The 23,310-nt window shown below is 39.8% G+C and overlaps 1 pseudogene; it reads right to left on the minus strand.

Moving 5' to 3' along the window:
- Positions 1–10,704: 10,704 nt before the first annotated feature.
- LOC115857521 (DNA polymerase eta pseudogene) overlaps positions 10,705–23,310 on the minus strand; it is an 80,024-nt pseudogene continuing 67,418 nt past the window's right edge.

A 23,310-nucleotide genomic window follows, 5' to 3' on the forward strand; every position in this document is an offset into this window, starting at 1 on the left:
AGAGGAGGGAAAAGGGAGAGAGGAGGGGGACAGAGAGAAATGCAGGGCCTGCTTCAGTACATTTGAATTCTAACTGTTGGGGCATTCTCCTAAGTAGTGAATACTAATTATGCCGAGTGTGTCAAATCATGTCCTTTTTTTTGTAAATCAAACAAATGTTCCCAGGAGATAGGTGGAGGCCACCAAGTCCGTTTCATTTATGATGCAACCAGAATTGAAAGCCAAGACCGGAGAGGGGATAGGCTTTGTGAATTTATTTAATTTTATGACATGTGACTTGCACCTTCAATGTTACCTTGACATAAATGTTGCAGGCTTTAGTATAATGCTTTCATTTGAACAGTTAATATGCTATTAGGGATGGCTATAGCACTTTTTAGGGACATTGAGAATAAATAATTGTTTTGAGGGACAGGGGTTGTAGTGGTTTTTTTTCGGGAAAAATGAGGAATAGATCATGGTGCATGTATGGTGTTGCTCTCATCCAAAAGGCCTACAGATCTTTACCAAATTCTAGCTAGGTATTTGTGAGTTATTTATTGGTGAAGATATAACAGTGCTGCTTCCAGGAGGAAGACTTGACATTCCATGTTATATTGGAGCACTATAGGCCCTCAATGATCCTGTCTTAGCTTTTAGAAGAAAGGAAATAAGTTTTTCTTTTTGTTGCGAGATTGATCTTCCTAAAGCACTCTTCTTTTTTTTTTTTTTTCTTTTTTATCCCCTCCCTCTTGCATCTCCCTCCCACCCTCCCTATCCCACCCCTCTAGGTGGTCACAAAGCACCCAGCTGATCTCCCTGTGCTTAAAGCACTCTTGTTGTTTACTAACTAGTGCCTAAACTTAGTGGGGACAAAAGCCTTCGCAACCCAGCAGTGCCTTTTCCAGTCTTTGCACTCATGCTCCTCTATGTCTCACAGACCAACAAGATGGGACTCTGGATTTGGCTCTCCCAGTCTTTGCCAATGCCTGTCACATTTTAAAATGTGGTATGAACTAACACTGACATTTATTGTGCACTTATTGTATACCAGGCACTCTGCTCATCAGCTTACATGCATTATTTCATTTGGTCTCCCAATAATTATAATTTCCATTTATGTAAGAAAAATGAGTCTTAGGAAAGTTAAGTGAATTGCTCAAAGACACATAGCTAGTAAGTGGCAGAACTGGGATTCGAACCCAGGCTAACTCCAGTGCTTATACCATTCTGCCTTTTTGTGAAAATGTATGTCCTTCCAGAAGAGAATATAATATAGTGTATCTTAGGCAGTGTTAGAAATAGAACTTTTCATTCAGCCCAAACCTTCTCTCCTCAATGCCCCTATTTTACAGATGAAAGAACTGAAGCCTCAGAGAGGTTAAATGACTTATCCAGGATCTCAGAGCTAGTGAGATCTGGGATTAGACCACAGATACCTAGACTTCCAGTCTGGAGAGCCCCACCACCACCACCACCTTAGAAAATGGTGTGTTGTCACACAGGTTTGCATGTACCTGAATCTGGCTGGGTTCTCTTAAACATAAGCCCTTTGTGCAGTGAAAGTTCAGCTGACCCTAGATGGTCTCAGTGTTGTCTGCTTCGTCAGGAGGTCTGACTACCTCCCTCTTTGCTTATTAGCTAATCCAGCAGTACTCACTTCAATTCGGCATCTATGTGATTTATCTACTTTAATCTTTCTGAATCTCTGACCAAAGCAACCAAGGGTGATGAAGTTGGCCATTTATGTACCAGAGACGGAGACATTTCCTCTTCTGTGGCTGACTTTGCCCTCTTGTATGAGAACCAGGGTCTGAAGAGGTGGCTTGGGTTTCTGTGTGGTGCCATTGGGAGGCTAGTCTGCTACCTGGGGGCCACAGCTTTCTAAAATATTCACAATGAAGGGTCTCTTAGGGTTAAGGCATTTCCTTAGTGATAAGTACTGAGATTGTGGAAACAAAACAAAATAAACGAATAGAGATGACAAGGATGACAACAACAGCACAACAAAAATAACACAACAGAGCATTTGGAATCAAAAAGCTAGAAAACTGGGCACTAAAGGGTCATGACTTCAGGGTGAGTGCCGCTTCCTTCCCAGTTAAGCAGGGGACGGCCCTGCTTAAGCTCTCCTGTGGAGATTATAAGCGCTCAGGCTTCCAGATACTGAGATGAGATTTGAAATCAGAAATAACTCTGCTTCTTAGTGTCAGCTGATCATGGAAAAGCTACTTAGTCTGCTTGGACTTCAGTTTCTTTTTCTGTAAAATGATACATATCTTACCGTGCTGGTGTGGCAATTAGGTTAAATTGGACAATGTATCTGAAAGCTTTTAGCAAATACAGCACTATACACACACCTGTTCTCCATTAATGACCAACTGATGCTTTTAGAGGGTCCTCATGAAAATGAAAATATACCTTCTGGGAGAGCAAACTAATTTAGTTATTTTTATATCCACATTAGCTTAAAAAAATTGGTCTTATGATAAAAGATGGCTCTGGGTGAATAGGGCATAGGTAGGGACATTTCTTTGGGTGGGGTGAGTAGGAGACAGAAGGAGAATGAAAAGTCAGCAGCAAGAGCTTCATCTAAGCAAAGGTCTCAACAGCCAATCAATGTGAAGGTCATGGGTACAGGTGAAGAGTAAGAAGGGGTCAGTGAGGGCAAACATTTCTCATATCACTGTTTGGTCCAGGGCTGTCCTTTTGCAGGTGTCTGAGTTACCTCATGTGGTGTTTCTCAGTCACTGGGCTTTCAAGCTTCTGATATCAAAATTACTGTGGTGACTTAGCAACTTAAAGATCTTGTAGCCATCAGATAATACAGCCTGATATCCCAGTAGCAGGAACAGTGCAGGGAAGGAAGATTGAAATGAGTTTTAACCAACATCTATATCTTCCATTTGTGTTTCACATACTATGACTTCTGTTTGGAGAGGTGAGTTTAGGTTATATTTTACATTTTCTACTTCAGAGAGAAGGGAACCTCAATTATCAGGGTGGTTTTGCCCTTATGTATAGGAAAACTCCCAGCACCCAACAGACAGGTAATAGTGATCATTATAGTATCTACCTGTACATTATAACTTTCTTGCCCAAGTATCAAATCAGGGTTTTAAAATCTTAGAATTTAAAGACAACTTAAAGTATTTTTTATCCTCTCTCTATATTTAAGCCATCCTAAATAAAAATGATATTCTCCTGCTTCTAGAAAGAGATTCCCGGAGTCCTCTGAAAACGAACTTCAATATTTTGCTAGCCTCCCAACTACATATTAAATCCCACAGCTATTAATTTTTCCCTAATTGAAAATGGAGGCTATCTTATTGCCACATTTCTGTGGGCGATGCTTTGTGTCATATTCATATTTTCATTCCCATCATTTACTGTTGTCCCTGGCATAAAGCAAATGTTCAATTAGTGTTTGTTGAATGAATGAATGAAAAAATGCATGCATGAATGAATGATTCTTGCATGTAATTTACTCCATTGCTGTGTCTCCTTTTTAGTCAGAAAAATTCTATTTCTTTAATGTTTCATGAGGAATCTGCCTTCTTTTGAACATCTGAACCTTCGATTGGCTCTTTACTCAATTCTAAGTTTTTCATGTTTCCCTTTGGTTTGAAGCACAGAATTGGAGATCAGTGAAGCTATCAGGTAAAAATACTAAAACTCTTCCTCATTTATAGAATGGAGTAAAAAGCTTTAGTTTTAGGAAAAGGTGGCTATAACAGACTAAAATCTAGCTTGTGGGAGGTTTTGGGGCTTAAAATGTTAGAGTTGAAAGTGATTGAAGGAATTATTGCCAAGTGTTTTTGTTCTTGGTTTTGTTGGTTTGTTTTGATGTAATGATGATAATGCAATGTGGCTAAGGCAACAGTCTTTATCTCTTAGAAATACTCATTTACAGCTTGAATGTTATGATGTCTAGGGTTTGCTTTAAAAAAAAAGTCAGCAGGAAATGATGTGGGAGAAATCAAGGCAGTATAGATGAAGCAAGGTATACTGATAATTTTTGAAGCTGGGTTAACTGTACTATTTTCTCTACTTTTGTCAATGAGTTTTTCTTTTCTTTTTAAAAATATTTATTTATTTATTTGGATGTGTTGGGTCTTAGTTGTGGAATGAGGGATCTTTGTTGGTGTGTGCAGGATCTTCATTGTGGCATGCGGGATCTTTTGTTGTGGCATGCAGGATATTTAGTTGTGCATGAGAACTCTTAGTTGCAGCATGTGGCATCTACTTCCCTGACCAGGGATCAAACCTGGGCCTTCTGCTTTGGGAGCGTGCAGTCTTAGCCACTGGACCACCAGTCCCGAGTTTTTCTTTTTAATAATACAAAGTTAAGGTACTTCTCTGGTGATCCAGTGGTTAAGACTTTGCCTTCCAATGCAGGGGGTGCAGGTTCGATCCCTGGTCAGGGAACTAAGATCCCATATGCCTTGGGGCCAAAAAACCAAAACATAAAACAGAAGCAATATTGTAACAAATTCAATAAACACTTTAAAAATGGTCCACATCAAAAAAAAAATCTTAAAAAAATAATACAACGTTAAGAAAAATGTATATAGACAAATCTACTTATTCTAGATGAGAAAAACCAAGATCCAGAGAGGTGAGGAGGCATGTGTAAAATCACAAAGCTAGATAGTGGAGAACTTGGACCAGAGGGCAAGGCTTCTATCTCCTACTCATATGCTTTTTCCAGGACACTACGTATTAGTTCAGCTTGTTGTGCACCCTCTGTAACCTTATTCATATCATCTTTATCCTGCTTATGATAATATTAACATGCAAAGACTATTTATGATTCTAGTCTACTTCCAACCTAACTTGGTTTACTATCCCTGTGATTTTAATAAGCACAAAGATTTCCCTAGTACAGGTAATAATCAAAAGAGAAAAAAATGTTGATATAATGCTTTTTTTTTTTAACATCTTTACTGGAGTATAATTGCTTTACAATGAATGTTGTGTTAGTTTGTTTGATAGCATTCTTAGGGACTAAAATAAAACAATAAAAGAGAATAAAACACAAAACATGTGCAAGAATTTCAACTGATGAACAGTCACTAAACATATTTAAACTTTTAAACAAGAAACTCTGCAACAGAATCTAAATAATGTCCCAGAAGTAAATGCTAATTTAAGTGTGTACTCAAATGACGAAATGCTTTGATAGGCCTCTGGCCTGCAGAGTCTCTGTGATACATGCAGCAGCTTGGCAACCATCCAAAGCCCAGAGTGGCTTCCAGTTTGGAATATCTATCTCATCAGAAGCCAAGACCACCTCAGGAATTCACCTGTGCCCAGCACTTTCAGGGTTATATGGTTTTTTCCATATTTCTCTTAAAAAAGAAAGAGCAAGCATCTCTTTATTTGGAGGAAAGGAATAGGGGTTGGTCTAAAGAGGGGAGGAAATGGAGAACTGTGTGTGTGTAGGGGTGGGAAGAGGAAATTGTTGGGGGAGTTAATTCATTCAGGTGTAGCCCTAAGACAAATACCATGAAATGGTTAACGACAAACTGCCAGAGTGGTGTAGCCCAGAATATGAGTTTGATAGTAGAAAACCTGGGTCAGGTGACTTACTCCAGGTGTGGAGAAGTGTTTCAGGGAGAGCCTAACCAGGAAGCTCTCCTCCTGTTCTGAACCAGGGGAAACAACCTGTGAGATGGCTCTTAAACCAATTAGTGCCAATAAGGTGCTGGAGGCACTAAGAAGGAATTTCTAAACTAATGTGGAATTCAGATAGCGCTCACTCCCTTATAAGATAGGCTCAAGGATGTACCATACAACATGGGGAATATAGCCAATATATTGTAATAACTGTAAGTGAAAAGTAACTTTAAAAAATTATATAAAAATTAATAAATACACGAAAATAAAGAAGAAATCCCCAAACAAATAGCAGTCACTCCCTTAAATAGTTTTCAAAACATTTTTGGATTAGGTTTAAGACACTTCAAGTGATTTGTACACATAGGCAACACATAGGTATTTTGTCCATTTTTTTCCAATCAGAATTAATTCTCTTTGCTTAAAGGATGCATGTCATCAGAATAAAATTCTTTTTTTTTTCTAACTTTTGACTGTATCATCTAATTCCCAGGGTGATATAAAACTTCTTAAGAGGTTAATGTTAATTACAGATTTCAATTTTTTTAAAAAAATTATTTATTTATTTTTGGCTGCGTTGGGTCTTCGTTGCTGTGCGTGGACTTTAGTTGCGGGGAGCGGGGGCTACTCTTTGTTGCAGTGCGGGGGCTTCCCTTGTTGCAGAGCACGGGCTCTAGGTGAGCGGAGTTCAGTAGTTGTGGCTCGCGGGCTCTAGAGCACAGGCTCAGTAGTTGTGGCGCACGGGCTTAGTTGCTCCGTGGCATGTGGCATCTTCTAAACCAGGGCTCGAACCCGTGTCCCCTGCATTGGCAGGCGGATTCTTAACCAATGCACCACCAGGGAAGTCTCCTGGATTTCAGTTTTAAACAAGTTTCTGAGTGAGAACCAGACAGACATGAAAGCTTACTTTCAAGTGAATTGTGTATTCATTTAAAGTCAAAAAAAAAAATAAAAACAAACCCTACTCCACCCCACCTAGTATGTGACTCCAGGTCACCACCCTTGGAACATTGTGTTTTTGAGCTTTTGACTGGATTTGCTTCTGAGGTTAAGAAAGTGTGTGGCAGATGTTGGGAGGCAGTTGGGGACAAGGGTGGGGTGCAGGGATGAAGGGGCTGCCAGATGTTGAGCGGGAGAGTGGAGTGTGAGCATAAAAGCCTGCCAGATGTCTGCAGTGCTGAGTGTCAGGGACCTGCTTTCCATGGTCTTTGGAAGATGATTTACATCCCTTCAGTAGGATCTCGTAAAGGTCTTACTCTTCCCCCAATAAATACTGAATCCAGGGCTCATGTAACTATTTTCTTCATGGTATCTTGCCTCAGATTATGTCTTTTTAAAAATCCAAGCTGAGGGTTATATGAATGAAAATACACAATCAACCAATATACTCATTTGTAAACAAAAGAGGGTTGGGGAGCTTTACATTTAAATCTGGTTTTCTGAATTATAAAGACAATCACCTTTTATTTTCTATTTATTTTATTTTTCCAATAAGGAATGATTTGCTTTTCTCTCTTCCCCACAATGAATTTAATAGATTTATTCATCAAGTTTTCTAAATTTAGACACCAAACTGATGTTTTTCTCCCACTGCTTAATTTTATTCTTAGCAGCACTTACATAAAGCCAGGCAGTGAAAGATATGGCAAAATTACTAACTTGCTGTGACCTGGAATGCACTGATAGAATAAAATAACAATAATGAAGATTGATGTACCAGAGAGACTTAATATCATGCACCCCTAATGAAATCTGTTTTATGCTTACAGTTTTTCCCCACAGTGCTTTTGGCTACATGTTTCTTGTGGTTTTTAGGGTTCTATATTTTCCTTGTGATGCCGGGAATAGGCTCAATTCTTAGGCTAATAGATGGATCACACAAAAGAAAATATGTGGACCTTACACTTCCCTTGGAGTTTGAAAACTTTACTGTTTTATAGGACTAGATTTGATTATAGCAGGTAAAATTTCTCACTCTGCTCTTGTTTGAAAGGCTTAGAAATAATGGTATTTGGGAAGCTGGAGCGTGAACCAAGAGACTGGGAAGACTGAAAGAGAAGCTACATTTGTCCCAGTGGCTTCTCAATCTTCAGAAAGCCAAGGCTTGTCATTTACCACAGACCACACTTAGCAGTGTTGATCACTGTTCCTCTAGATTGCACTGACATTCACGCATTCAGTAAATAATTACTGAGCACTTAGTAGGTGCCACACTGCTAAGTTCTGGGAATATGTGGTGAAAGAAGCCCTTTCCTTCTTGGACTCCCTGTGTACGGGGGAAGACAGTCATTGAACAGATAAATGCTCAAGTAAGTATTCACAATGTGAGCAATGAGAGTATATAATAGTGGGGACTTCGGTAGATGCCATCAGATAACCGTGGAATCATGATCTGGCAATTTGGTCTCTCATCTAGGATCACCAGGCAGACTATCCACTTGGTTGGGTGAGTCAGATTTCGATGTGATGGTGTGCAAGCATTCTGTCAGGCTGTACTTTCTTCAGTACCACCAAGAAAACAAGAAAACTCTTTTAGCCAAGAAACTCTTTTAGCCCCAGATTCTTCCGGGGACAATTCCAGAGTTGGATCTGTCTTCACATCCAGGCCCTGTTTTTTTTTTTTTTTTTTAATAAGCTTTCAATTTTAGAAGAGTTTTAGATTTATAGAAAAGTTGTGAAGATAGTACAGAGAGTTCCCACATACTCCACACCCAATTTCTCATATTATGAACATTTTATATTAGTATGGTACATTTGTCACCATTAGTGAACCAATATTGATACATTACTATTGGCTGAAATTCATCTTTTTACTCACATTTCCTTAGTTTTTATCTAATGTTCTTTCTGCTCTAGAATCGCATCCAGGATACCACATCACGTTTATTTGTCATGTCTCCTTAGCTCTTTGGTCGTCACAGTTTTTCAGACTTCCCTTGTTTTTGATGACTTTGACAGTTTTGAAGAGTACCGTTCGGGCATTCTGTAGGATGCTCCACTAGTGGAATTTGTCTGAAGTTTTTCTTGTGATTAGTTAGGGCTATGGGTTTTGGGGAGGAGGACTACAGAGGTAAAGTATCATTCTCATCACATCATATCAAGGGTACTTACTATCATCATGACATCACTGTTGATGCTGACCTTGATCACCTGGCTGAGGTGGTGTTTGTTTCTCCACTGTAAGGTTACTCATTTCTCCTTTTTCCATACTGTATACTTTGGAAGGAAGTTACCATGTGCAGTCTGCACTGAAGGATTGGGGAGTTATGCTCCACTTTTTGAGGGTGGAGTATCCACATAAATTATTTGGCAGTCTTCTGCATGGAAAATTTGTCTGTTCTCCCCCATTTATTTCTTTATTAAATCATTTATTTATGTCAGCTATGGACACATGGATTATTTATTTTATACTTTGGTTTATAACCCAATACTACTTTATTTTGTTGCTCCAATTGCTCTAGCTTTGGCCTTTGGAAGCTCTTTCAGTTGGCTCTTGTGCCCCTTAGACATACGCACATCATTGTGTATGTACGTATTTTCTTTTTGTAAGTTTTTGGAGTGCTTCATTACTTGCTGGCACTACAAATGCTACAGGCTCATCTTGTATATTACCAGCTACAGTCCTAGACTCAGCCATTTCTCCAAGGAGCCCTGGTTTCTTTTACTGGAGAATGGTATTAGAAACTGACACCTGTCTGTGCCTCTGGTTTGTTTTGCACACTATAAATTACCTGTGAAATAGTGATTTAACAGAAATGTGGGGTGGAGAAGGAAGTCTGAACTTCAGAGACAGGCCTTATTTCCATTTCCTATATTTCCCATTTATTAACAGCAGAGTTCTGGGCAAATAATTTGGTCTGTCATGATCTCAATTTTCTCATCTATAAAATAGGCATAATATGACTGACCTTGCAGGGTTGTTGTGAGAATTAGAAAAAAAAATATTTATAATGGGTCTGGCACACAGCATCTCTTCAAAAAGTCATTTATATGGAGTGGTAGGTCCATATGGGTGTCACCACCCTGGAGTTGTCTGAACACCAAGGAAAATAAATGTTTATTTTTTTAAAATGGCATAAACAAAACCATATTATCCATGAAGGAAACTTAAAAAAGAGGATGTTTTACTTATAATTCTATTACCCTATGTTCCCTTTTAGTCCTTGTCATTATGTACTTGTTTTAAAAATATTTTCATCACATTGCATATAACAAGAGAAATAATGTTTCACCATAGCATATACAGTAATAATAAAATAGCAGCACTTACTGAGTGCTTGTCTTATACTCAACCTTTTACATGAATTATTACAATTTCCATTTTATAGTTGAGGTAACTGAGGCACAGAGGGGCTAAGTACCTTCCTAGAGGGCACTCACCAAGGAGAGGGGAAGACAGGGTTTGAACTGAGGTCTGTCTGATGCCAGAGCTTGAAATGCTTAATTATTGTTATATTTTCTCTTTAATGCAGACACACACACACACAGTCACATATACACACACATATGTATGTATTCATTTCTTTATGCAACACATACTGAGCATCTACCATGCTAAAGGCAATGAATGATGTTGGTAGTAAAAAATGCATTGTTCATAGTCCCTGTTTTTAGAGGTTCTTAGGATTTTATAGGGGATATTGCACACAATGACTGCAATGCAATTCTATGTGTAATAAATACTATTTGAGCCATACAGATTTCAGTCTTTGGAAAAAGGAATGATTATATATGCCCAGTGACACCAGGGAGAGTTTGATGGAGGAGGTGACATTTGAACTGGGACTTTAAGGATGATGGGCCAGATTTAAATAGGTAGGTTTGTGGATAGTAAAGGTATTTCAGCCAAATGGGGTAGTAAAAATAAAGCTGCAGAGGCTTGTGGGAAATTAGATCACTGAACAGCAGTTATTCATTTCATTCCCCAAACTGCTTGGGGTGGAGCATCCTCCCTTACCCTCAGTGTCTTTGGTCTTGGCCTCGTGACTTTCTTAGGCCAATGGAAGTGACATCATGATACTTGTGAGTATAGGCCTTAAAATAGGCATGATAAGTTTCTGCCAGCCCTCTTGGAGCTTCTTCCTTTTGTCTCAAGAAGAGCATGGTTCAGGTAACAGTTACTCCTTCAGCCTGGGACCCAGTATGAAGGCACACGCAAGCAGACCTGAAAGTGACCTGGCCTGAATCCAACCGGGCCCAGATGAGCCCAGCTGAGATCACATAACCTTTGGCAGATATGCAGACCTGTGAGTGTAAAATAAATGTCAGTTGTTAGGAATCCCTGATATTTTGGGGTGTTTGTTATGCAGCATAATCTCAGCAAAGATGTGATTAAGACAGGCCAGAAAAGACAAATTAGAAGAGAAGGTAATTGTCCAGTTTGGCTGAAGAATATGCATGCATGCCTGTAAGAAGAATTTACACTTAAGATGAAAATAATGAGTAAAATGACTTGTAGTTTGTTGGATTTTGGCTGCCAAGATGATTTTATAGGTATCTTATGTAGGATTTATGAAAAAATCTACAAAGTTATGGACTTGGAATAAAAGCACAGACTGTCTTGGGTATTTTTCCTTCTCTCCCCACCACTTTTGTGCCCTTTGAGCACATACCAAGTGAACAATGGGGACATGGGTCTTTCCCCCAAGGACTTTATAATCAGTTTAATAAGCAAGATAGATATACAAATAGGAAATACAAGGGGAGTTTTTGTAAACAAGAAAGTAGCAGGATTTAAGGTAAAGAAGGACTCTGATACCATTCTAGCTTAATAACATAAAGGTTATATGCTAGCAAGAAGTTAATCACAACAGTATGAATGGGTATGATTCATTCATAAATATCCTCTCCTGAGGACAGTTAATTGCCACAGGTCCCCTACTCTTTCTACTTCTCCATCTTCCAAGTCCAGGAACATAAATGCAAATTGCTGATAATTGACAAGCTACCTGGATGCTTAGCCCAACGTAGAACCCTAGTGGGAGGAAATATAATGTTTCAAAAGCAAAATGAAAGAATAAAAATTGAGTGAGTGGGTGGCTCCATGGGAAAGGACCATAAGGGCATAGCTTTTTGGGAAAGACATAGAGTGTAGACTAAAACTAATGCTGGGGTAGGGGATGGGTGGAATAGACTAGAGAGGCCTTTCTTTCATCTCCATCCATTTTGGACTCAGGTTGGAAAATGTCGCTCCAGCTTCACATTAAAGACTGTTTCCTCCTGGTTTTATTGTTGTGTTTACTGTCAGTAAGTCCATTTGGTTATAAACTATGCCACCCCTGCCTCTTACTTGCAACTCATCTATATATTGTCATGTCTAAAGAGCTTGTCTCCTCTCAGCCTTCAGGACACGCCCTTGTATTACATGTCTCCTTTTATGAGACAAACTTATATCATTACCTTTCATCTAATGAATTCTGCACCATGGAGTAAATTTACAACCATAACTTTCCTCTGGCTTAAAGATGAGGGAAAATTTGTGTCTTTGGTACATCGTTCTGGAGTGTATCTAGCACTGCCTCAGCCTCCAGTGAATCAACCCTTACTTTTTCCAGGGTGGGCAGGAGAAATATAAGGTCCTCCAGCTGAGTTCTGACTAAGCACTGCCCCGATCCCCTCATTGGTGTGACCACAGGGACTGCAGCCATAAACAAGCTCCACAGGAGGTCTTGCCACTAAAGAACTATCAAACATATTTTACCAACATTTGTTGAACACTTGCTATTTGACAGGCATTGTGGTAGGCATAGCAAGGGACACAAAATGAATAAGACATGGTTTTCTCCCCCATGGGGGTTTATAATCAAGTGGAGAAATAGATAGGCACAGAAGCAACACAGGATGTGGGAAGCTGAGTGGAAGGACAAGTTTGAGCATGGGCCAAATACAGAACCACCCAGTCTGTAGGTTCCAAATTGGAACGTAGTATAACGGAAATCCTATTCTAGTCACATGGAAAGCCAGAAGAAGACCCAATGGAGGAGACTGATTTAAAACATTATCCTAGCAGGGTGGTCAAAGCTGAGGTACCCTATACTGGTCTGGGGAAAGAAGAATAGGCCCAACTGGATAAAAGGTCCTCTTTTTAAAACCCCATTTCAGCATCTTTTCTTCCTAACTTCCTATTTTTGTTTCACCTCCCAGAGGCACTGGCTAGAAGACTCCTAGAACATTCTTTGCCTGTGGGATAAAGATGGTATGATTTTACTGGGCCTCAGATCAGAACCAAGTGGGTTTGTACTTTAAGCAACAAAACTCCCGCACTCACCATGAGCTAGTTTCCTTTTGGATTGAATAGAAGGGAAGGAGTTAGCACTCCATTCCACTATGTAGACGCTAAACTCCTTTCAGCTTCAGTGAGCTCTTATGTAGATCATCTTGGAGATCTGGTAGCAAAATACCACTTGCTAATAGTTCATTCATTTGTTTTTTAAAGTAGAACAGTCTTGCAAGACAGGCCTGGGAACTAGGCTTATAGGCTGGAAAAAAAGACAGGGATTCAGGCAACAGCTGTTTTTAATGTGCTTAGAGACTACATATGTTCTAGGTAGAGAACACACTGCACTCAGTAAGATCGTAAAATATGCATGCGAGTGTGGTAAGAACATGACAGTAAAAATGGTGCTGCCAACACAATTGAAACACTTTGCTGCTAAACCATGTGGCTTCATGTCTCAGAACATGGCAGCAGGATATATAAACACACACACACACACACACATAGTTGAGATTTCTTGTGTTCTAAGGCCACAATCCTCTACTTTCCCCACATGATTAATATATAACACTAATAGTATTGCTAATGGTACCCTCTAAACTCTGGGGGGAATGCAAGGCTCCCTCTGCCCCCAATCTATGGAATAGTTTAAGGACAACATAGTTAAGGACAAAATCCTCAGAAACGGCCAATTTGCCATACTAGCAAAGTTTTGAGAAGGGAGGGAAAATGGTGTCAAATGAGGTAGATGGACCTAGAGTCTGTCATACAGAGTGGAATAAATCAGAAAGAGAAAAACAAATACCGTATGCTAACACATATATATGGAATCTAAAAAAAAAAGGTTCTGATGAACCTAGGGGCTGGACAGGAATAAAGACACAGATGTAGAGAATGGACTTGAGGACATGGGGAGGGGGAAGGGTAAGCTGGGACAAAGTGAGAGAGTAGCACTGACATATATACACTACCAAATGTAAAATAGATAGCTAGTGGGAAGCAGCCGCATAGCACAGGGAGATCAGCTTGGTGCTTTGTGACCACCTAGAGGGGTGGGATAGGAAGTGTCGGAGGGAGACACAAGAGGGAGGAGATATGGGAATATATGTATATGTATAGCTGATTCACTTTGTTATAAAGCAGAAACTAACACACCATTGTAAAGCAATTATACTCCAATAAAGATGTTAAAAAAATTAAAAACTAAATAAGTTAAGCAATCCTTTAAACTCTCATTCAGTGCACCTTAAAAAATTACTGTTTTTATTTTAATAAACTTTTAATTTTGAAATGGTTTTAGATTTATAGAGAAGCTGCAAAGATAGCACAGAGAGTTCCCTTGTACCCCTCAACCAGTTTCAGTTTTCCCTCATATTGCGATCTTACAGTATCATGGTACATTTGTCAAAAATAGAAGACCAAATTGGTAAATGACTGTTAACTTAACTCTAGACTTCATTTCACCAGTTTTTCCATTAATGTCTTTTTTTATTCCAGGATCCAATCAAGGATACTATATTCCATTTATTTGCCATGTTTCCTTAGTCTCCTCTGGTCTGTGACAGTTTCTCAGTCTTTCCTTGTTTTTCAGAACCTTGACAGTTTGAGGATTATTGGCTAGGTATTTTGTAGAATGTAAAAAAAAATGCTGTGCTTTAAAATGAGGCCTGATCCTCTCTTACTTGGGAGAAACTGCTTTCTGTCTTGGAAGGCCAGAGAAGAACCATGGTCGATTCTATTCTAGGGGAGAAAAGGCATAGAGGAGGACACTAGGCCTCCTCCCACTCTGGTCTTCTGCTCTGGGGATGAAGAGCACCTGAGGACGATGGGTGGTCCAGTATATTTGAGGGCAACTCCCGGAGTCAATGGTCTAACCCTGTACACATCAGAATCACTTGGGGAGCTTCTAAAAATACTCAGAACTCACACCAGACCAATTAAATCAGAATTTCTGGAGACGTGGTCCAGGCCTGGGTATTTTTTTTCTTTTTTTTAAAATTTTTATTGGGGTATAGTTGATTTACGATGTTGTGTTAGTTTCAGGTGTACAGCAAAGTGAATTTGTTATACATATATATATATCCACTCTTTTTTAGATCCTTTTCCCACATAGGCCATTACAGGGTACTGAGTAGAGTTCCCTGTGCTATACAGTAGATCCTTATTAGTTATCTATTTTATATATAGTAGTGTGTATGTATCAATTCCAGTCTTCCAATTTATCCCTCAACCCCCCCTTATCCCCTGGTAACCATAAGTTTATTTTCTACATCTGTAACTCTATTTTTGCTTTGTAGATAAGTTCATTTTTAGCCTTTTTTTAGATTCCACATGTAAGCGATATCATATAATATTTGTCTTTGTCATGGACAATCTCTAGGTCCATCCATGTTGCTGAAAATGGCACTATTTCGTCCTTTTTTATGGCTGAGTAATATCCCATTGTATATATGTACCACATCTTCTTTATCCATTCCTCTGTTGATGGACATTTAGGTTGCTTTCATGTCCTGGATACTGTAAACAGTGCTGCAATGAATACTGGGGTGCATGTATCTTTTTGAACTATGGTTTTCTCTGGATATATGCCCAAGAGTGGGATTGCTGGATCATATAGCAGCTCTATTTTTAGTTTTTTAAAGGAACCTCCATACTGCTCCCCATAGTGGCTGTACCAGTTTACATTACCACCAACAGTATAGGAGGGTTCCAGGCCTGGATATTTTTCAACAGCACACTAGGTGATTTTCTTTCTTCCTTCCTTCCTTTCTTTCCTTTCTTTTTTCATTTATTTTTTAATTAATTTATTTTTAAAAAATCTTTATTGGAGTATAATTGCTTTACAATGGTGTGTTAGTTTCTGCTTTATAACAAAGTGAACCAGCTATACATATACATATATCCCCATATCTCCTCCCTCTTGTGTCTCCCTGCCACCCTCCCTATCCACCCCTCTAGGGGGACACAAAGCACTGAGCTGATCTCCCTGTGCTATGTGACTGCTTCCCACTAGCTATCTATTTTACATTTGGTAGTGTATATATGTCCATGCCATTCTCTCACTTCTTCCCAGCTTCTCTTTCCCCTCCCCGTGTCCTCAAGTCCATTCTCTACGTCTGTGTCTTTATTTCTGTCCTGCCCCTAGGTTCTTCAGAACCATTTTTTTTTCGTAGATTCCGTATATCTGTGTTAGCATACGGTATTTGTTTTTCTCTTTCTGACTTACTTCAGTCTGTATGACAGACTCTAGGTCCATCCATCTCCTACAAATAACTCAATTTCCTTCCTTTTTATGGCAGAGTAATATTCCATTGTATATATGTGCCACATCTTCTTTATCCATTCATCTGTTGATGAACACTTAGGTTGCTTCCATATCCTGGCTATTGTAAATAGAGCTGCAATGAACATTGTGGTACATGACTCTTTTTGAATTATGGTTTTCTCAGGGTATATGCCCAGTAGTGGGATTGCTGGGTCGTATGGTAGTTCTATTTTTAGTTTTTTAAGGAACCTCCATACTGTTCTCCATAGTGGCTGTATCAATTTACATTCCCACCAACAGTGCAAGAGAGTTCCCTTTTCTCCACACCCTCTCTAGCATTTACTGTTTGTAGATTTTTTGATGATGGCCATTCTGACTGGTGTGAGGTGATACCTCATTGTGGTTTTGATTTGCATTTCTCTAATGGTTAGTGATGTTGAACATCCTTTCACGCGTTTGTTGGTAAGCTGTATATCTTCTTTGGAGAAATGTCTATTTAGGTCTTCTCCCCATTTTTGGATTGGGTTGTTTGTTTTATTGATTTTGTGCTGCATGAGCTGCTTGTATATTTTGGAGATTAATCCTTTGTCAGTTGCTTCATTTGCAAATATTTTCTCCCATTCTGAGGGTTGTCTTTTCATCTTATTTCTGGTTTCCTTTGCTGTGCAAAAGCTTTGAAGTTTCATTAGGTCCCATTTGTTTATTTTTGTTTTATTTCCAATTTTCTAGGAGGTGGGTCAGAAAGGATCTTGCTGTGATTTATGTCATGGAGTGTTCTGCCTATGCTTTCCTCTAAGAGTTTTATAGTGTCTGGCCTTACATTTAGGTCTTTAATCGAGTTTGAGTTTATTTTTGTGTATGGTGTTAGGGAGTGATCTAATTTCATTCTTTTACATGTAGGTGTCCAGTTTTCCCAGCACCACTTATTGAAGGGGCTGTCTTTTCTCCACTGTATATTCTTGCCTCCTCTATCAAAGATAAGGTGACCATATGTGCATGGGTTTATTTCACACCAGGTGATTCTAATGCACATCCAGGATGGATAAGAGCAGACTTAGCTAGAAATAAAGAACATAATTGCCTAAGTATCCTAGATATGGCCAGGGAGAAGGAGTAGGCCACAGGCATGCAGTTGGTCAAGGACTTGGGATTTGGGAACCTGGAAAAGGCTCTTTATCGCAGATTTAATTGACAGTATTATTCTATTTACTTACTTTTCTTAACTAGCTTGACAACTAAGTGCCAAGCAGTGGATTTGTTTCCTTAATCGTCAGTCTGATGTGAGACTAAAACAAATGAGATTTGGAACCCTGTTCCTCATTTAGTTGTCTAGTGACCAGAGCTGACCATTTGGAGATGCAATCTATTGCTCAGGTAAAAACACTGAACTGGAAATTGGGAAACTGGGTTTTAGTCTTAGGGCTCTAAAAGCCATTTGACCACTGGTTAGTTAAGTCACTAAATTTCTCTAAAACTCAGAGCACTCACCAGAAAAATGAAGGGTTTGAATTAGGTCACCACTGAGATCTCATCTGGCTCTAAAATTCTATGTTTCTTATAAGTCCCAGTTTGTTACTGACTAAATGTTCGTCCTTAAGTGAGCCACTTTATCTTGCTAGGCCTCATTCCCATCTGTTAAATGGAAATAGGGATATCTCACTTCAGGGTTGTTGTGGGCAGTAATTGAGATCATTCTTTCTGAGGTATTGTACAATTCTAGCTATAATGTTTTCTGAAAAGGTGGGTGATTCTTGCCTCTCTTGGGGATCCTTGTATCACCATTGTATATCTTTCCCATACCACATAAATGCCTCCCAAGTACTCAATAAATATCTGTGGATTGAGTAAATGGCATAATTTGAAGATAAAACTTTAGACAACATAGCAGTGGATTGCAACAGTGGCTTCCAATTAGGTTCACCTGAGATGCTTTAAAAATCATGATTCTCCCATTGCCCCACAGACCATCAAATTAGAATCTCTGGGTTTGGGATCCAGGTGTCAGATTTTGTTGTTTGTTTGTTTGGGATCTCCAGGTGATTCCAATGTGCAGCCAAAGGTGAGAACCACAGCTTAGGGTGGCTGGTTTTCCTTGCTCAGCAAGTTGAAGAAATAGATGGCTCGAGTATTAAAGATTGCCCAATCCATTTTTTTAAAAATAATTTTATTTATTTACTTAAAAAAATTTTTTTGGCTGCATTGGGTCTTCGTTGCTGCGCGTGGGACTTTTCTCCAGTTGCGGCGAGCGGGGGCTACTCTTTGTTGAGGTGCGTGGGCTTCTCACTGCAGTGGCTTCTCTTCTTGCAGAGTAGGGGTTCTAGGCACACAGGATTCAGTAGTTGCAGCATGTGGGCTCAGTAGTTGAGGCTCATGGGCTCTAGAGAGCAGGCTCAGTAGTTGTGGTGCATGGGCTTAGTTGCTCTGTGGCATGTGGAATCTTCCAGACCAGGGTTCGAACCCATGTCCCCTGCATTGGCAGGCGGATTCTTAACCACTGCGCCACCAGGGAAGTCCAAGATTGCCCCATCCTTTAAGGACATGGGTTGTATCTTTCTCTATCTACCACAACACTTAGCTCAGGTGAATGGCTGGAACTCAACGCAAACTTGTTGAATTGGATGGAATGAAAGAAGAATTCCCAGATCACCATTTACTCCCTTAACCATTTCACTCACTGTGTGATACAATGAGAAAGGCAGGGGAAGTCAAGGATTCTAATCCCCTTGATTGTATTCTCACTACAACAGAGGTTCAGTTTTAAAAAATGATTCTTACAATTTAATGAATCTAGTTTGAAAAAGGGCTCCTTCCTTATTTCACCCCCACTCTTCATCCTCCTGTTGATTGGGCTCCATAGTCCTGCAGCTGATTGAATCCTGGGGATGGGGAGCAAGGTAAGTGTCATCTGGCGGTGGTGGCATTTTCAAGAGCCAGCGTTACTGCGATGAGCCCAGGGCATGTCACTGCTTCAAGGTGTTTCATCTACTGACCAAAAGGTACCGGATTTGATCTCCACACTCCTTAGGTTCACAATGCTTTATTTATTCTCATATGAAAAACATATTTTTAAAAAGATTCTGAGATGCTCCTCTTATTATTAATACAGGTGCTTACTTAGTTCCAGATAAATACAGACACCCCCCCCTTTTTTGAATGAGTTGTAGCTTTATATGAAGCTAATGGAGCAAGGCAATGCTCAAACGTCAAATTAAACTGCACAGCTCTGTAATCACTCAGACTGACATGGCATAAAAGGATAATTAGTAGTTCATTACATGGAACATTGTTTGTTCAGCTAAATTGATTTCTCAGCTGCCCATGTTTTCTGTTTACTTAGTAAGCGCTCCACTGCACATTTTTATTTGAGAGCTAGGAAATCCCTTTCCCTGAACTTTTTTTTTCTCGATCAGTGCAGTTTTACAATATTATTTGCTTGAGCTGGGTGAACCTCTGAATGACATACAGGTGTACGGTAACAATCACGAGTGTGGATTGATGCACGGAACATAAAACCGGCTGTGGTTAGAAACCTGGGAGACTCTCTCCAAAGGCCGGGATATACCCCGTGGCTCTGTACCTGGAAATGCTTTTGTGGCTGTTTGCTTTTCAACTTAAGAGTGAACTCCCCTCTCAGAAAGGGAGGGAGGGAGAGAGAAATTGGAATAAACACTAAATCCCTTGCCGTTCAAAGTGGAAATTTTCCAACAAAGTTTTCTTCATGTTGCCTGCTAATGCCAAGATAAAGAAAACAGTGGCTGTTTTAGGATTTCCTGTGTCCTTGTGCACCAACAGCAGGGTTTAGGAAAAAAAAAAATGCTGACTTCAAAACTTTCTGAAATTGCTACCTTATAACGATAACGTGAATTTTCTAGGTTGGTGCAGCACAGCGATCCGTAGAACATGCCTGTCGGCAGTTTCCATGTCCATGGCAATTCTCCTTCCTGGGGAGTGAAGCAGCCACATAGATTTTACTGGTCAAATATAGGCACTCAGATGCGTGGTCTTTGACACCATCAGCACCTGCCTCCTAATGCGTAGCTCACCCAGGGTTTTGCCATTGGCTTGCTCAGCTCTGCTTGACCCATAGGTTAATGCGTTGACCTGAATGGCACCTTGGCGTTGTGACAGTCACAAAGAGAGGAGAGACACCAGTTCTGCAGCAAGTTCAGGCTTTGGGCACATGATGAAATATAAATCCGGGCAGGGTGTCAGGCTGGTCGTTCTGCCACAAAGATTCTCAACATTAATTAGGTTTTGCTAGTCCTTGGAGGAACTTAGAAATCTGCTGTTTGAAATTAAATATTTATGTTGTCTGTATTAAGTGGAGAAGGTGGGTCCATGTGAAGAGAGGGGAGGTCTTTGAGGCTAGGCAAGGAAAAGCTTAGGGGCTCACCCTGGTTAAGAATTCTTTCAAAATACATGTGTGCAGCTGGAGTTCATGCTAGTGGAACTAAAGATTGTATTAAATTCCACCACAACAAGTTCTGGTTTCTTCCCTTGGCCCATTAGAAGGCTCCTATAACATAAACATGACATATTGAGCAGGCATTTCTCAGTTACCAATATTAATGGAAGGAAATAGAACCTGCATGAATGAAATCCGTAGATAATCCCAGAGGCTCACCAGTGCTTTTTGATTTAATCTTCTTCCCTAGCAACATTTGGTGTTGGAGTCAGAGTTGAAGGTATACTCAGAAGAAGAGAATCTCATCTTTTGAAGAGAGTATGGACATATTATAGTTGTATTCTTCAGCAAAGACCCTTAATTTTCTGTAAAGAAAGTAATTTGGGGGTCAAGATCCTGGGCAGGCCATTCTCCTATAGGCTTTGAATGTGAAGACCAGTCAGAGTGAAGATCTGTGATTACCTGGTTTGTATTGGGACATTGCTCAGGTTAAAACAATGATAGCTAATGAATGTGCCCATCATGAACTGAAGCCTACTGTGTGTCTGGCACTGTGCTATGTGTTTTACACCTGCGATTGTGGTCCCTTCCCTCCCAACTCTAATTGCAGATTTCCTTTTCCTTCTTTGGCTATTCCCAGTACTCTACCTTAAGGCAATGGGGTGGTTATCAATATAAGACTGTCCTTTATTCCTGAGCAGTACCTGCCACCTGGAGGTTTGCCTGGATGCTTGCTCACCTGTTCTACCCTCTTTATATGCTGCAGCCTCCCTGGGTTCTCTTGGACAGGGCTTGGACCTTCTGGCTCCCTTTTGTCATCCTCTATCTCATTTTTCCTGTTACTGTTTTCCCTGAGTTTTGACAATCTGATTAGCTATTGCTGGTACCCCATCCCCCAAACCCCCTGCTAATGTGGGAATATGGGCTCAAACATAGCCCAATTCCTAAGCAGATGCCTATAAAGGCAGAATGAAAGTAAGTAGTCCTCCCCAACTTGCTCTTGCAGTGTTTTATCAAAGTTCTGCTGCTAAACTGAATTATCTGAAGGTCTTGTTACAACTCATGAATTCTTGTTTACACTAACTCTCCTTGGCTGCCAAAGAGACATGTAAACTGCTTCTCTAAGGGCAAATCCTGGGCCTCATATGTCTCTCTCCTCAATCACAGACTCTCCTCAGCCCTCTTACAACGGCCCAGGATACAGGGTTAAGATTCTCTCCGGATGGTCCTTCCTCTGTGCCTGGAACAATGCCTGGCATGTAACAGATCCTCGATAAATACTTGTTGAATAAAGTCTGGCATCCTTGTCTAGACTGGGGAAGGGTCCTAACCTGTTAACACTTACGTCTCTGTCTTTGCCTTCAGGCTGGGATCCTGCCTTGCTTGGTCAGGAACTCTGCCTGGTTTCCAGTTCCTCAACTGCCATCACCTTTGGAGATGCTTTTCTCCAGCTCATTTCACTCTGCCCTGTCTTGCTCTGTGTGGCTAAGAGGACTATGATGTCTCATTCCTGAGTTTACAAAGCTGAGTTACAACGGCTTTGCCCTCCAGTTTCTCATTTGAATCTCTTGGTTTTCATCTGTGTTCCAAACTGCTGAGAATCTGAATGTTTGCTCTAATCACTGCTTCTCACGTATGACTTTGGTTTTGTCGTCATCTTGCTCTCACCTTGATGCTGGCCTAAACCACTAGGTCTTGCTTCATATTCCCCAGGAAGAAGCATTTGGAAGCTAAACCCCAACAGAGCCTGAAGAAGGCAAGTTGACTTTTCATCTCAAGCACAGTTTCCAATGCAGTCATGTGCCATGGATGTTTGCTGCCACTCCCTCAGGCATTAGTGAATCAGGAAGTATGTTGGTTCCCTTGACCCTTGCTGGTGAAGACCAATCACATAGCTAAATATATTAAGGCCCATTAAACTGCAAAAATCTGGTTGTAAAGCAAGCCAAGGAAAGCAAAATTTACAAGATTCACAGCTTGAGACACAGTCTAGAACTGATATGGGAAAATAAGTGTAATAGAAGCCTCAGAATTAAAAAGGAAATTCCACTCTTATGTCCTAGCTATTGTTGGGCTTTTTGATAGTAGGTGTGAGTACATGAGTGTAAATAATTTGCATATATTTATACTCCAATTACTGGTTTATAGATGATATATAAAAAATGTAGGTGATATTTATATTTTACTTTAATGAAAAGTTATAAAATGAGTAATATTTATTCAAGAACCTAGAATAACTCCTTTGGATTTACTTGGATGATTAGGCCAGGAACACATTATATACATATATATATAATATATAGTGTCTCGTCTCTCTGAAAGAACAAAGTGCTAGTTCTGCAGCATTTCAATCTGTCAAGAAAATATACATGAGCATGTTTTTCTTTTGAAAGGCATATTATTATGTACCCAATAAATCAAAATGAGCTCTTCTGAGTGACTTACATCTGTCAAATAAATAAAATTTGATCCCACGTATATATATCACCTGTTAAACAAATCCAGTGTGGGGACAAAACTAATTCAGTTATGTAATGCTTTTAAGAACAAAAATTAAAATAGATGTTTATATCAGAACACTTGTTTATAAAAGAAATATACTCCATAATATGGATAATTCATACTTTATTTAATCATGCTGCTATTGATGGACATTTAAGATTATGTGATTATAAACAATGTTTATATTTGTATCCATGTGGAAATATTTCTGTAAATTTAATTGTTGGGACCTCCCCGGTGGCGCAGTGGTTAAGAATTCGCCTGCCAATGCAGGGGATATGGGTTCAATCCCTGGTCTGGGAAGATCCCACATGCCGTGGAGCA

The sequence above is a fragment of the Globicephala melas genome, chromosome 4 (assembly GCF_963455315.2).
Source record: "Globicephala melas chromosome 4, mGloMel1.2, whole genome shotgun sequence".
Lineage (NCBI taxonomy): Eukaryota > Metazoa > Chordata > Mammalia > Artiodactyla > Delphinidae > Globicephala > Globicephala melas.